The sequence below is a fragment of the Peromyscus maniculatus genome, chromosome 5 (genome assembly GCF_049852395.1).
Source record: "Peromyscus maniculatus bairdii isolate BWxNUB_F1_BW_parent chromosome 5, HU_Pman_BW_mat_3.1, whole genome shotgun sequence".
Taxonomy (NCBI): domain Eukaryota; kingdom Metazoa; phylum Chordata; class Mammalia; order Rodentia; family Cricetidae; genus Peromyscus; species Peromyscus maniculatus.
Window position 1 is genome coordinate 85,427,832 of NC_134856.1, and position 14,186 is coordinate 85,442,017.

Below are 14,186 nucleotides of genomic sequence, written 5' to 3' on the forward strand. Positions count from 1 at the left end.
AGCCAATCAACTGTCTCACCTATTCAGAGGGCCTGATCCAGCTGGGAGCCCCTCAGTCTATGGTTCATAGTTCATGTGTTTCCATTCATTTGGCTTTTTTTTTTCAATAATTGAGTAAAACTGAAATTTATTATATGCCCCAGTCGTCCTAGGGACCTCCATGCTATATATATAGCCTCTATGGTTCTATGGGTTGTGGTCTGATTGTTCATTTTATATCTAGAATCCACCAATGAGTGAGTACATACCATAACTGTCTTTCTGGGTTTGGGTTACCTCACTCAGGATGATTTTTTCTAGTTCCATCCATTTGCCTGCAAATTTCATGCTTTCATTGTTTTTCTCTGCTGAGTAGTACTCCATTGTGTATATGTACCACATTTTTTTCATCCATTCTTCCGTTGATGGGCATCTAGGTTGTTTCCAGGTTCTGGCTATTACAAATAGTGCTGCTATGAACATAGCTGAGCATGTATCTTTATGGTATGTATCAGCATTCTTTGGGTATATGCCCAAGAGTGGGATGGCTGGGTCTTGAGGTAGTTCGATTCCTAATTTTCTGAGAAACCGCCATACTGATTTCCATAGTGGTTGTACAAGTTTACATTCCCACCAACAGTGGAGGAGTGTTCCCTTTGCTCCACATCCTCTCCAACATTGGTTGTCATTGGTGTTTTTGATCTTAGTCATTCTAACAGGTGTAAGGTGGTATCTCAGAGTCGTTTTGATTTGCATTTCTCTGATGATTAAGGATGTTGAGCATTTCTTTAAATGTCTTTCAGCCATTTGTAGTTCTTGTTTTGTGAATTCTCTGTTTAGCTCTTTAGCCCATTTTTTAATTGGACTGTTCAGTGCTTTGATGTCTAGTTTCTTGAGTTCTTTATATATTGTGGAGATCAATCCTCTGTCAGATGTGGGGTTAGTGAAGATCTTTTCCCAATCTGTTGGCTGTCTTTTTGTCTTATTGACTGTGTCTTTTGCCCTGCAAAAGCTTCTCAGTTTTGAGAGGTCCCATTTATTAATGGTTGTGCTCAGGGTCTGTGCTGTCGGTGTTTTATTTAGGAAATGGTCTCCAGTGCCAATGCGTTCAAGAGTGCTTCCTATCTTCTTTTCTATTAAGTTTAGTGTAACTGGATTTATGTTTAGGTCTTTGATCCACTTGGACTTGAGTTTTGTGCATGGTGACAGATATGGATCTATTTGTAATCTTTTACATATTGACATCCAGTTATGCCAGCACCATTTGTTGAAGATACTTTCTTTGTTCCATTGTATAGTTTTGGCTCCTTTGTCAAAAACCAGGTGTTCATATGTGCATGGATTAATGTCAGGGTCTTCAATTCGATTCCATTGGTCCGTATGTCGGTTTTTATACCAGTACCAAGCTGTTTTTATTACTATAGCTCTATAGAAGTCTATACATCTTGATAAACTTCTATACAGTTAGAATGGTCATTTTGAAGACATTGAGCTTTGATTAGGGTTTTGTACTTTCACTAACAACTGCATTTTTATGCAAACAAAACTTATGACAGAGATGAAATTAGAAAATCAACTGTCTTTATATTCTGTTGTGATTCATCTGTCCCTTTGCCTGTATTCCATCCTTCCTCATCAGCTGATGCTATTATCCTTTCTTGGTCTTTTCTCTAAAAGTCTACATGTGCTACTGACAGCACACAAAGTATGGATACTGCAGATCACCTTTGCTATCCACAGGGAACTGGTTCCAGGAATTTACAAATATCTATAGCTGAGCATGTTCACATCTCATGTAAATACTGTAGTATTTGCATTTATCTATATACATCTTCCTATAGACCTCAGATCATCCTTAGATTTCTCACAATACAGAATTCAACATAAATAGTTGTTTTACTGCATTTTTACTCTTTTCTTTTTCACCCATAAATGTTTACATCCATGGATGTGGAACCCAAGAATACTTGAAGTAGACTCATCCTTCATATGCATATATGTGTGAATTATATATATTAATTATATATACACACATATATAATTGTCTTAGCAAAAAGAACTCAACTAAAAAGCAATAATATTTATTTTAACTAGGAAATAATCCAATTTCCTGTCAAGCATGGGTTTTAATCATCTTTAGCTCCATTGAGCTCTGTTAGCACATCAGAAATAAAGTGGCCCCCAGGAGCTCAAGAAACATCCCATGGGAAAGAGAAAGTGTAAGAGCCAGAGGGTATAAACTGATGTGTTCTGGACATGACATGACAGTTACTCTCAGGAACTCACAGCAACTATGGCTATTGACACAAGACCTGAATATGACTGAGCCTATCAATCTTCCATCATGGATGGGGAAGAAACCCATGAGGCTACACCCCTAGCTGAAGAGCTATTGATAATTAGTGGCTGCTAGAGGAAAGAGCATCCTTTTTCTTCAGGGGTGTAGCCACTGGCGAGTGGACCATGACCCAGTAAACAGCTCCACATCAGTGATCATGAAAGCAACCCGAATTCGACACTCAGTGGGCCATAAAAAATACATAAACATGGAAGTGGGGGCAGTGTGTGTTGGGAAAAAGAGTTCCAGAGTGAGAAATGAGAAAGAAGAATGGATATGTCATAAACAAGCATAAAATTGTCTATATTTTTTTAATTTTTAAAGGCAACTAGAAAGAAAGGACCAGCACCCCAGCTAGAATCTTTCTGGAGAACTCGGTGCTCAAAGTAAAAACCTGCACAAATGATAAACTTCTTTGTTAATATTTTTACATGTACTTATTTATTGTGTCTATCTATGTACGTGGGGTGTGTGCATGTGTGATTACATGCTAGGAAGGTCAGAGGACAACTTGCAGGAGTCAGTTCTCTCCTTCTGTCCTGTGAGACCTAGGAATTGAACTCAGGTTGTCAGGCAACTCACCAGCCCACAATGGGCGGACTTCTTTATATCATTTCTGAACAAAGATAGTGAGTAAAAAGAAATAAACTTCTTAAACATTCTTAATGAATATTAATTAATTGGATGGATTGCTTATTGTCAACACCATGATAAATTAGGTATAGATATTAATGCATAGGTCAATTTTTCTAATTGATGAGGAAGTAATTTGCTATGTATCAAATATAAAGGTCACAAAGGAAATGTATTAATTTCTACCCAGTATCTGAACATAGAGAATTAATTAGAAAAGAGTATCCACAACTCTCCCACTTGAAGAGACAGCACATTCATCACTTTCTGTAGTGTTCCCAGTTCAAACAGTAATCAGGAAAACACTGATCATTTTGTCATTGTCGCATTTCACTGTTTTGACATTTCGACCTTGTTCCTTTATCTTTCTGCAGAATTTCAACAAATGTTGATGGAAAAATTTTCTGTACGTAATTAAGACGCTATTTTCTTTCAATTCCATTGGCAATGCTGGCCATCTCACAGTGCTCAAAAGCAGCCAAGAGTGTGAGCCATGGTTCCATGGTTTTTCTATGTGGGCAGTTCCAGCCCTAGGGAAGAAGCAATTCCAGCATATTCTAAGGCACTGTTGTCAAACATATTGTGACAAACTGAAATGTAATTCCAAATTTTTAATAACCTCATGAAAGACAAAAACTGGCCAGAAATTTAACCCAACATATAAAGGTAATATTTTTACATAAAATCCATGTTACAGATTACTAACTAGGCCATGAGGCTGCTGAAGTAGTCGAGTGGTTAGGTCATTCAGCCTCTCAACTTCCTCACCTATAAACTGGGAGGAGTCCTACCTCCCTCCCTTATCGAGCTCTCAAGAGATAATCATCTTAACAATGGGTGCAAAATCGTCCATTATTCAAGGATTATCTGCTTCTACTATTGCAAATTTGAGATGAGTCTGACCTGGTGTGTGTTGACTATTGTGGAGTGATTGTTGGCTACTGACTGTTGGGTACTGGCATGGTTCAAATGGTTAGGAACTGACCATTGGATACTGACTGGTACTGACTGTTGGGTATTGGCTGTTAGGTACTGGCATGGGTGAAGTACTTTTGCTATTGGTCTCTTGAGGTTTTTCCATTTTGTTTTGCTCTTTGGATTTTTGTTTGTTTGGATTCTGTTGTTATTGCATTTTGTTTTGTTTTTAAAGACAAGATCTCCTTCTATAGACCAGACAGGTGTCAAGCTTACTGTGTAACCCAGACTGGCCCTTAATGTGTGATCCTCCTGCTGGCCTGCCTGTAGTGCTCAGATAACAAGCACATGCCACCACTCTTGGCTCCTGCTTTGGAAGCATTCTTAAGAGATTTTCATTTCCATCTTCCCTTCATCCTTAACTATGCTCATATCCCACAGAGTAATTCCTCTGCCATAAAGCCTACTTTTCCCTGGTTATCTAATGAACCCATCACCTAACCAAGGCTTCCTGAATGCTAGTGCAGCCAGTGCCACGATACAAAATATTTTTATGTCCAAAACAAGGAATGACATTAGCAATGTCATTGTTTTTCGTAAAGTCAAATAATTAAATTCAGATGTCCTGATTTAAATGAAAGATGATGACAACATTTTATTGACATTTTAAAAGCAATACATTGTCTTCTCTTGAAGTGAAAATATCTGTCCTAGAGTCACAAAGTCCACATTCATCGAGTATGCGTCTCTTTCAACCTCTTCTGATGTCATGGTTGAGGATGGAGCCACACTGTGCTGCCACGTATTCCCCTGTAGAAATCTTTCCTGGGCTCTTCACTCTTATGAATTAGTGTCAAAATACTTTACGGGCAGCTTCTGACTCGGTTTCTATCACCCATGTGGGCTTCTGTTCTTCCTAGTTAATGGCTCCCCTCCATGCGCCTTTCTGTTTGGAGCCTTTACTCCCCCCCCCCCCAAGGGGCTTTAGCTTGGAATCCCCTCTTTGTCTTTCCCCCTTAAATCTATCCTCTTCCTCTAACTAAGTTTTACATATTCTCTTGCCCGCTCAAATTTCATACCTATCACTTTGTGATCTCTGAGCTTCCCTACCGTTGGATTTCCTACATCACGGAGAAGGGGAGTATAATAGATAACAAAGACTGGAGAGGATGGAGCTCAAGGAAAGGAAGGGGTTAAAGATGGGACACCCCCTCCCCCAACAGACACACATACACAAGCCTTGGCACTCTGCTCCCTGTCCTGGACTCTATGTCAAATTCCCAAACCATCAGAAGAAAAAGTCTTTAACATTTGGGGTTATCTATGCTGTGGTAAGCTCAGAAAAATCCTTTGCACCCTCGGAGGACTTGAAAGCACTTTGCCTTTCCAAAAATACCATCTTTCTCCTGCTCTTAGAGACAACAGTGCTTGCCAGAGGCCGCTTCTCTTTTCTTCATACCTGCTGCTTTCTGTGGAAGAATCTCCTACCATGAGTCAAGAAGGCAGAAGAGTCCCACACCCTAGCAGAGCCCTCTGCAACACAGATGTGCCTTGCTCCCCTGCGGATAGCCCAGAACCCTTGGCTTCTGTCAGTAGGGTGTAGAGACAATCAAGATATCCTCTCCTGGCTGTTCATAGCACTTAAGCTAGAGGATGCTAAATGGTCATTTTTTAATAAAGGTTGTATAGGGGAAACCCCAGCAGCATAAACTTATGATTCAGTTAGAGATCCCCAAGCATGGTGCTCAGCATCTGAACCAATGACAGGAATGTGGTCCAGTGTTTCTGAAAACTTTGCTATCAAGGATGCAAAATGGGCATGGAAGACATTGCTTCAATGCCTCCCAACAAGAAATCATAAGACCAAGGACAGCACGTGGAACAGAACACCCAAACACAGCCCCTGCACCAGCCTCTGCTCTGGTCTCTAGGCCTGCTCCTCCTGGAACAAACTTGAAATGGGAAATCACTTGGACTCAGAAGTAAGCAGCGTGACTCATTGGTTTATTAAAGCTAGAATAAACAGAGGGAAGCCAGTGTCTGCGGGAACAATAGGAAATATGAATGGTTTGTCTTTCAGAGAGCTGGAGTTTGTTAGCATTTTGGCTGTCATGGGACACCCATTGATGGTGGGATATTGTTTTTGCAGAGTGTCTTTCCTGGTAGTTGGCATGACATCACATGCCTTCCATGTTCTGCTCTCCCAGGGAGGCTCCTGCATTTCTTGATTCTCCCTCCATTGAGACAATAAGACAAGACAGTAACTGAGAATAAGATGAAGCAGGCCAAAGAAAACCCTTGTTGGGTAGATGAGGGATAATTTAACCAGAGTTCAAGCAGTACACATTCCAACATTACAATGCCCCAATGGGGCCACCCATTCTATTAATTGTTCACTGCTGTGTGCATAAATAGCAACAAAATTAAATGAGGATGAGGGGTTAATGGTTATTGCAGTGATTGGGTGGAGGGAGAAACAGGAAAAAGAAGGGCTGTAAAATTAGACCACTGGTTGAGTCATTATACAGTATTTGCTAGTAAAAATTCAGAATGTCTGTAGAGAATAAGGATGTTTAATTGGAAGTTAGTTAGAACTGGCCCTATTTGCCCACCTAAAAAAAACAGCCACATAGGGGTGATAAACCCTTTGAACTGTGTCTAAGTGCCCACACTGTTTACTCTGAGGAAGGAAACTGTCAGTTGTGTTTGTTCACAATGAGCCAATCACAATGTGCCTGATGGATACGGGACCAGTAAAAGAGACGTATGGAAAGTGTAGGAAATGAGAGGGTCATCGAAGGCTAAGCTTTAAGAAGACAAAAGTCACTGGGAGACGGCTTGGAAGTCATTGTTTGCTGGGACACTTGGGCATGGATAGAGTGGCTTTGTTTGAGACTTGGTTTCCCATCTGAGGGGAGCACAGGTCCCTCAAATGTGAAATCTGATGTTTGTACTTGCCTCCGTGCCAATCTTTCTCATTTTAAGAGGAAGGAGCCAATTCAAAGAAATGGCAGAAATGTTCAATATTTGAGACTTTTTTCCAACCAGCCCATGAATCAAATCCTGTTCTCCCCAAGAGCTCAGAGCTTCAAACCCACAGATGGACCGACCGACTGACAGCTGTGCGGGACTTTCCTGCTCTCAGACAACACTCAGGTGTCAACATTATCCTGTGAACACTCAGGCTGGTCTAGCCTCACATCACCTTGCTAATAAACAATCTAGACAACCACATAAACACACACTTATACATATATAAACAATCCTACACCATACATATATGAACACATGCATAATAAACACACCCATATATATAAACAAAGATACACACACATAAATACATATTCATATATTTGCTGTTAAGAAATTTTGTCATCTTAGCTCTATTTTGCTCAACTTAAAAAAAACTTTCTATAGAGTTAAAAATTTTACACTTTCATAAGTTGAGTCTGCCATTGCTTTGGGTCTATACTTCAAAGTGGAGAGTCATCATTTATTTCTACCATGTTATATTTATTTCAAAGGAGAGATGTTTATTAGCAATAAATGTTTCAGGATAGAGCAATGGTGATTAACTTGTAAACACACAGACCCAAGTTCTATCTCAAGCACATACATAAAAAGTTTTGTGTGGCACAAGTTTGGAACTCCAGAGATGGGTAGGAATCATGTGGCTGTGGCTCACTGTCCAGTAGCCTAGACTTTTAGGTGAGCTTTAGACTTATGAAAAGCCGTTTCTCAAATAAGGTGGGTGACACCCTCAGTTATCTTCTGGCTCCACAGACACATGCATATACACTCATTTGTGCACGCACACACACACACACACACACACATACACACACACACACATATACACACACACCTATACATGGACACATAAATAAACGTCTATCCAAAAGATAACATGGATTGCTGTAGACATAAGGTATTAGAGTTTTTGGTGAGACTGTAAAATTTTGTTGCCCTCGTTGAAAATAGGTCACCCAAAAAAACTAACAATAGAACTTTTGTATCATCCATCAGTTCCACTTCTGGGGAAACATGCAAAAGAATGAAAAGCAATGAAATTGAAATGAAATAAATCTAAAGTTTGTTTGTTTATTTGCTTATTTGAGGCAGGGCCTTGCTGTGTAGCGCTAGCTGATCCCAAACTCATGATTTCCTGCCTCAGCTTCCTATGTGCTGGAACTACAGGTATGGACAACCATGCCCAGCTTGAAACTCTTGATCTTAAAGAGATACTCATGCTCCTCTGCGCATTGCAACATTATTCACATTCGACAAGAAAGAAAATATGATATATATGACACATATATGCGTATTAATATGCAACAGTGAGATATTATTCAACTTTTAAAAATGAAGGAATCCTACATCACAGCAACACAGATGAACCTATAAGACATCACGCTGAGGAAAACAACCCAGGCTCAGAAAAGACAGTGTGAGCCTACTGAAACAGGGTGGGAAACTGAACAGTAGTTGTCGTGTATCTTTGTCAGGTTTCCATTGCTGTGATAAAACTCCATTTCCAAAGCGAACGTGGCACGGGGGTGGGGTGGGGAGAGTGGACTTTGTTTATATCCACTTACAGTTACACATCACAATCCATCATCAAAGAAAGTCAGGGCAAGAACTCAAGGCCGGAACCTGGAGGCAGGAACTCAACCAGAAGCCGTGGAAGAGTGCAGCTTACTGGCTTGCTCCTCGTGGGTTGCTCAGCCTGCTCTCTTACACCATCAGGCCCACCTTTCTGGGTAGCACCATCCTCAGTGGGTCTAGCCCTTCCACCTCCATCGCAAACTAAGAAACACACCACAAACTTGCCCACAGGCAAATCTTACGGAGATGCTTTCTCAATTGAGAGTCCCTCAACCCAAATGACTCTAGTTCCCTTCAAGTTAGCAGAAAAGTAGTCAGTCTTACCAAGGTTCAGGAAGCAAGATATGGTATAGAATGGTATAAAATACCAATTATGAAACATAAATAATTTCTAGAGATCCACTGTACAACAAAAATGCCTCTAGTTGAAAGAACAGCAAGTGCTTTTAACCACTGAGTGATCTCTCCAGCCTCTCATCTTCAATATCTTGATTGTGGGACTACCATCATAAGTATATGCATCCTTAAAAATATAAAGCTAGAGAGAGAGGGTGCTTTTTAAAACTGTCTCAAAACTACCTTGATAAGACAATATTGCCTACTTCAACACCCAGTCCATGACAGGAAGTCCTACCTCATTTTCCTTTGCCAATGTTACTCAGGCTTTATAAGAATGCTCTTCAGAGCTCTAACCATACTACCCAAGTGTCCAGATTCACAATGAATTGCAAGGAAACATGAGCTGTGGCTGTTGGTAACAATCTAGGAGAAATCAAGCAAGCAGAATGGTGGCTGTTCCTCCTCCTTCCCCATTAGCTCTTGAGCCTGGGAATGAAATGCTAATGCTAGGAAGCCGATAAAGTGGGTGGACCTGGCCCATTCATCTGCCTTTTCAATAGTAGGTGTCCTCTTGTTGCCCTAACCTCAGGAGCCATGCTGTGTTAAGTCTACCCTTAATGACTTGATGTCTTCCTGATGTCCCTGTCCTTTCCAAGCCCTGAATACACACACTCCTCCATCTCTGTCAGACCCTCCTTGTCCCCACCCTTCAGGGCAATTAAGAGTCTAAAATTCTATTCTTTTGTAATTAGAGAGAAAACAGAAGCATTTTATTTATCCATTATCATTATACATAGTGACTCCCTAGTGGGTCTTTGAATCCACAAATCTTAATGGGGCTTTGATGACTCTATTCACTAGTTCAAAGAGTCTCTTAGTCATAGTTCTGTTGGCTTTTAAAGAAGATATACAATTTAACTGAAGCCATTAACCATATTACTAAACAAAATATCCTAGTATTAATATTTCTCGTTGTCATTTGCTGCCTGACAAACACTGTTTGCTCTTATTTTTACACATTCGGTTCTACTCTCCTTGGATGATTAAAATGAGGAACTGATGGACGATGTCTTGCTAATGGATTTTAAAACCCTATGTGGAGACTTAGAGATTTTGAGGTAACTGATGGAAGAGTGGTCCCTTGACTCTGGAAGGTTGTTTCCCTAGGACTAAGTTTTAGAGTTTACACCCCTGACTCGTGGGGTCCAGAGCAGACAGTGACTCCCCACATCCTAACAGTGATGGTTCAGGCATTTGAAAACTAGGGCCACAAATGGTGATACTGTATTGGGAGGTTGTAGAAATTTTGGACCTAGCATGGTGTCTAGATGGCCAATGTAGGGTTATAGGAATGTGTCTAGAAAATTACAGCCCCGCCCAATTCCCACCCAAGATTTCTGCTTTCTATTCCACGCTGCTGAGCCCCACTCCAGCCGGCTTCTCCTTTGTTTAGTAAAGCCCTTAGCCAGTGCCACCTACATCACAAGATTGCTGCATCAAATCTCTCCCTCTCTCTCCTGCACTGAGTCAATAAAATTCCCTGCACTGTTAAATATCAACAGTCACGCTCTTTCTTCTCCTTGACTAAAGCAACGATAACATAAAACATCTTTTGACCTCCTCTGTCTAGATCCTTCCAAATTTCTCTTTGATTCCACATCAGACTTCTTGGAACCCTCAGTTTACTGTGCCTGGATCTTCTCCAGCCTTTCTGCCTTGAACCCCTTGAGGGGAGCTTTTACCCCATTGCTGTCCGTAGATGCTACTTAACCTTCCCCCAAAACTCCCAAGTCACAGAATCCAGTCTCAGGCCTTACCCTTCCTCCTTGCCTCATTAGTTCATCTGAAACGCCTAAGTACTTTCTTCGTCAATATTTTCTGCATTAAGTGGCTACATGTTTCTTCTTGTTCTCTGTCTTTCTCTTTCTCAGCCTTCTCCCCATTTTAAAAAAATCTCTGAATGGTACACTGTAGGGCTCCATTTTTTGTTAATTTTTTTTCTCATTTAGTTTTGTGTCTTTCAATGTCGTATTTGTTATGATGATGAGCACTTTATAATTCCAGTCCAGATGCTTCCATTGAAATCACACTCCCACATCCCTCGTCAAACTTCCCAAAATGAACTCTAGGAGTCTTCCTTCCACACACCTGCGCCTCTGCTCTGACATTCCTCACACACACCCACTTAGCGTCAGCACTGGGCTCCTGTCTTTTTCTCACACCAGGCCACTTCTCATCACTGCCACACTCCCTCCCTGGTCTATGTTGCTTTCATGTCTTGCGTGGATCAGTACCACCCTCCTTGAAACAAACCTCTGCCATGTGACCACCACGATCTTCTCATTCCCCATCCCCATCAGAATGAAATCCTTGAGGTTGTAACTGATGAAGTCCTCAGGCATTTCTCTGATTTCTTCTCCTGCTGGTAGTCAGTCAAAAAGAGGTACCTACAAGATGAGGGTCACACTGGAAACAGACCTTCTGCCAAGACCCCCTGACAAGCTGTGTCTTAGGACGCAGAAGAACCTTTGCAAGTTCTGCTCAGAGCCCAGAATTCTAAGTTTAACTATGAGTCGCTGTGTGTGAATAGCTTCTACCTGCTCCAACTAAAATAATGGAGCTGCTGGTTCTTTCTGCTTCGCTCAAAAAGGTCAGAAGTTGAGGGGTTTGTGTTTGGATGCACGAGAAGACAGAGGAAGGGGATACAATGATAGACAAGTCTGCAACCCCTTCCAGCTTACATACACCACGTCCTGACCATGCCCTAGGCGAGGGAAGGCACGTTACTGTGCTCCCTACAAGTTTGGCAGCAGGTCCTACAAATATGTTATTCCCATAAATGTCAGTACATTTCTGGAGGCTCTCAAGAAACTGCAAGGACTATGTCCACTCTCTGTATTTGAGATGTTTGCTTTTTTATTTATACTTGTTTGTTTGTTTGTTGTTTGTCGTTTGTTTTTTAATCAGAGTCTTGCTGTGTAACCCAGACAGGCCTCAAATTTACAAGCTTCCTGCTTTGGCCTCCTAAAAGCTGGGATTACATGTATGCACACCCATGCACAGCCTAAGATGCCCATTTTCACACAGCACATTTCAAACCAGCTCCTGACTTTGAAGATCTGATCTAACCTTTTGTTTCTCAGGGGTGGCCTTAGCATGACTCTTTCCCACTTCTGCTGGCTGCTGACACCTCACAGCTTGCTAAGACGAGTCCCAGGTATCCCAGGAGTCCCAGGTATCCCCCACACGCTCAGACCCTTGAGTACTTGTCCACAGCTGGTAATGCTGTGTGTCAGGGGGTGAGGGGTGTAGCATTGGGTCCTAGAGGAAGCGAATAACTTTGGGGATAAGCCACTGTGTGTCTACATTGTATCCCTCCTATCACTTGGCTCATAAGTTTCCCCTCCCTAGTTCTAAACTTCTAACGAAGGTAAATTCTTGAATTTGAGCCAATAAGAAAAGCATTTGTTTTTAGTCACAAGGCCATGTGGAAACAGGAGATATAGAAAAAGTGAGAGTCTATACCAGACTGTTAGGATTTTAATCCCCAATCCAGTTGTGTTGGTGTTATGAAGCCTTGGTAGAAGGCGGGTGTTCTAAAGATGGATATTATGTACAGGAAGCCCTTGGGCTGTAGCATATAGCAAACCTCATATAAGGCTTTACTGCTCCTGTTTAGACTATTAGTATAGTCAGATGTCCAGGGTATTAACTAATTCTCTATCTCGAAGCCTAGTGACTTCATTATTCTTCCAAGAATGCCCCACCTAAGCATGTCTGCGCACGCATACCTTCGTACCACTGACTTCAACCCAACTTTAAGACACATTGGCTAAGCCACTGTGGACATCAGCTTGGAGTGCTTTAAACAACCGGAACTCGAACTGATGTATGACCCAGCTAGGTTACCTCCAGTATATATCCAAGTGAGGCCACCACAGGGATCCTTGCTCATCCCTGTTCATTGCTGTACTATTCACAATAGTCAGGAAATGGATCCAGCTAGATGTTCATCCACAGCTGAATGGATAAAAGAAATGTGGCACCGAGACACAAGATGACTTTATGCAGTCACAAAGAAAAATGAAATCATGACATTTGCAGGAAAAAGATGGAGGTGGAAATCAGTGAGCTCAGCCAAACTCAGGAGGACAAAATACAGTGTTTTCTTGCACACGCAGATCCCAGGTTTACAATTAGATATGAGTATGTATGCATATACGTGTGTGTGTGTGTGTGTGTGTGTGTGTGTGTGTGTGTGTGTGTGTCATGAAACCAAAGGGCAAAATGAGATGGGGGAGAGGTCATAAGTGGGGGAGAGGGGACTAGAGAGTGTGATGGTATACATGTGACAGGAAAACAGACGGGCTGACTAGAGGAAGGAAGGCAAGCCAATGGAGGGGTCAGAAGTCATGAAGAGGGCAGAGGGAGCAGAGAACAAATGAAAACTAAATACAGTAGGTCATACGTATGAAGATACTGTGATGAAACCCATCACACTTTGTATACCATCCCCCAAACTGTAACAAATAAATAAATTGCCTAAGAATAAAACTAATCTCCCAACAACCACAGTAATAAGATCCTACACAGGAAGTTTTATAACTGGATAACAACCTATTGAATCCATTCACATTCAAATACCCCAAGTCATACCAGATTTTGTGGCTGATGATTTTATTTGTTTGTTGACTTATTTGCCTGTATTCTGAGACAGGGTCTCCCTATGTTGCTCACGGTAACCTGGAATTTACTGTGTAGCTCAGGCTGGCCTAGAATTCATGTTACTCCTGCCTCTACCACCCAAGCACTAGGCTTACAGGCAAGTGGCCCAACACCTAACTTAGAAACCTTTAAAAATACCTATTGTTGCCAGGCGGCAGTGGCACAAGCCTTTAATCCCAGCACTCAGGAGGCAGAGCCAGGCGGATCTCTGTGAGTTCGAGGCCAGCCTGGACTACAGAGCGAGATCCAGGATGGGAACCAAAACTACACAGAGAAACCCTGTCTTGAAAACAACAACAACAACAAAAATAGCTACTGTTTTCAACCCATAAAGCCACCCCCCCCTTCCTGTTCTAAAAATACCTTCTAAGTGGAATTCCCAATTCAGAGAAATGAAGAGACTCCTCTCTCAATTGCCTTTCTGTTCACTGTTAATGTCCTTTGGGTCGCTGAGCGGGATGTCTTCTTAGATTGCTAATGGGTATAGTTCCATTAAGTGAAATCTCAACTGAAGCAGTCACCCCAGGGAACCCATGGATGCTCAAGCTTCCCTGGAGCTCACATGCCCTCACATCCTCTGTTTCTACTCATTGTTCTTTGCCTGTTTCCTTTAGAGGTCCATGCTTCTTTCCATGCAGTTCCCCATTTTCTG

At 41.6% G+C, this 14,186-nt stretch overlaps 1 protein-coding gene across 2 annotated transcripts in view; it reads left to right on the plus strand.

Moving 5' to 3' along the window:
* LOC121829773 (uncharacterized) overlaps positions 1-14,186 on the plus strand; it is a 147,451-nt gene that overhangs the window by 1,853 nt on the left and 131,412 nt on the right. The gene's annotated exons all lie outside the window — the stretch shown is intronic.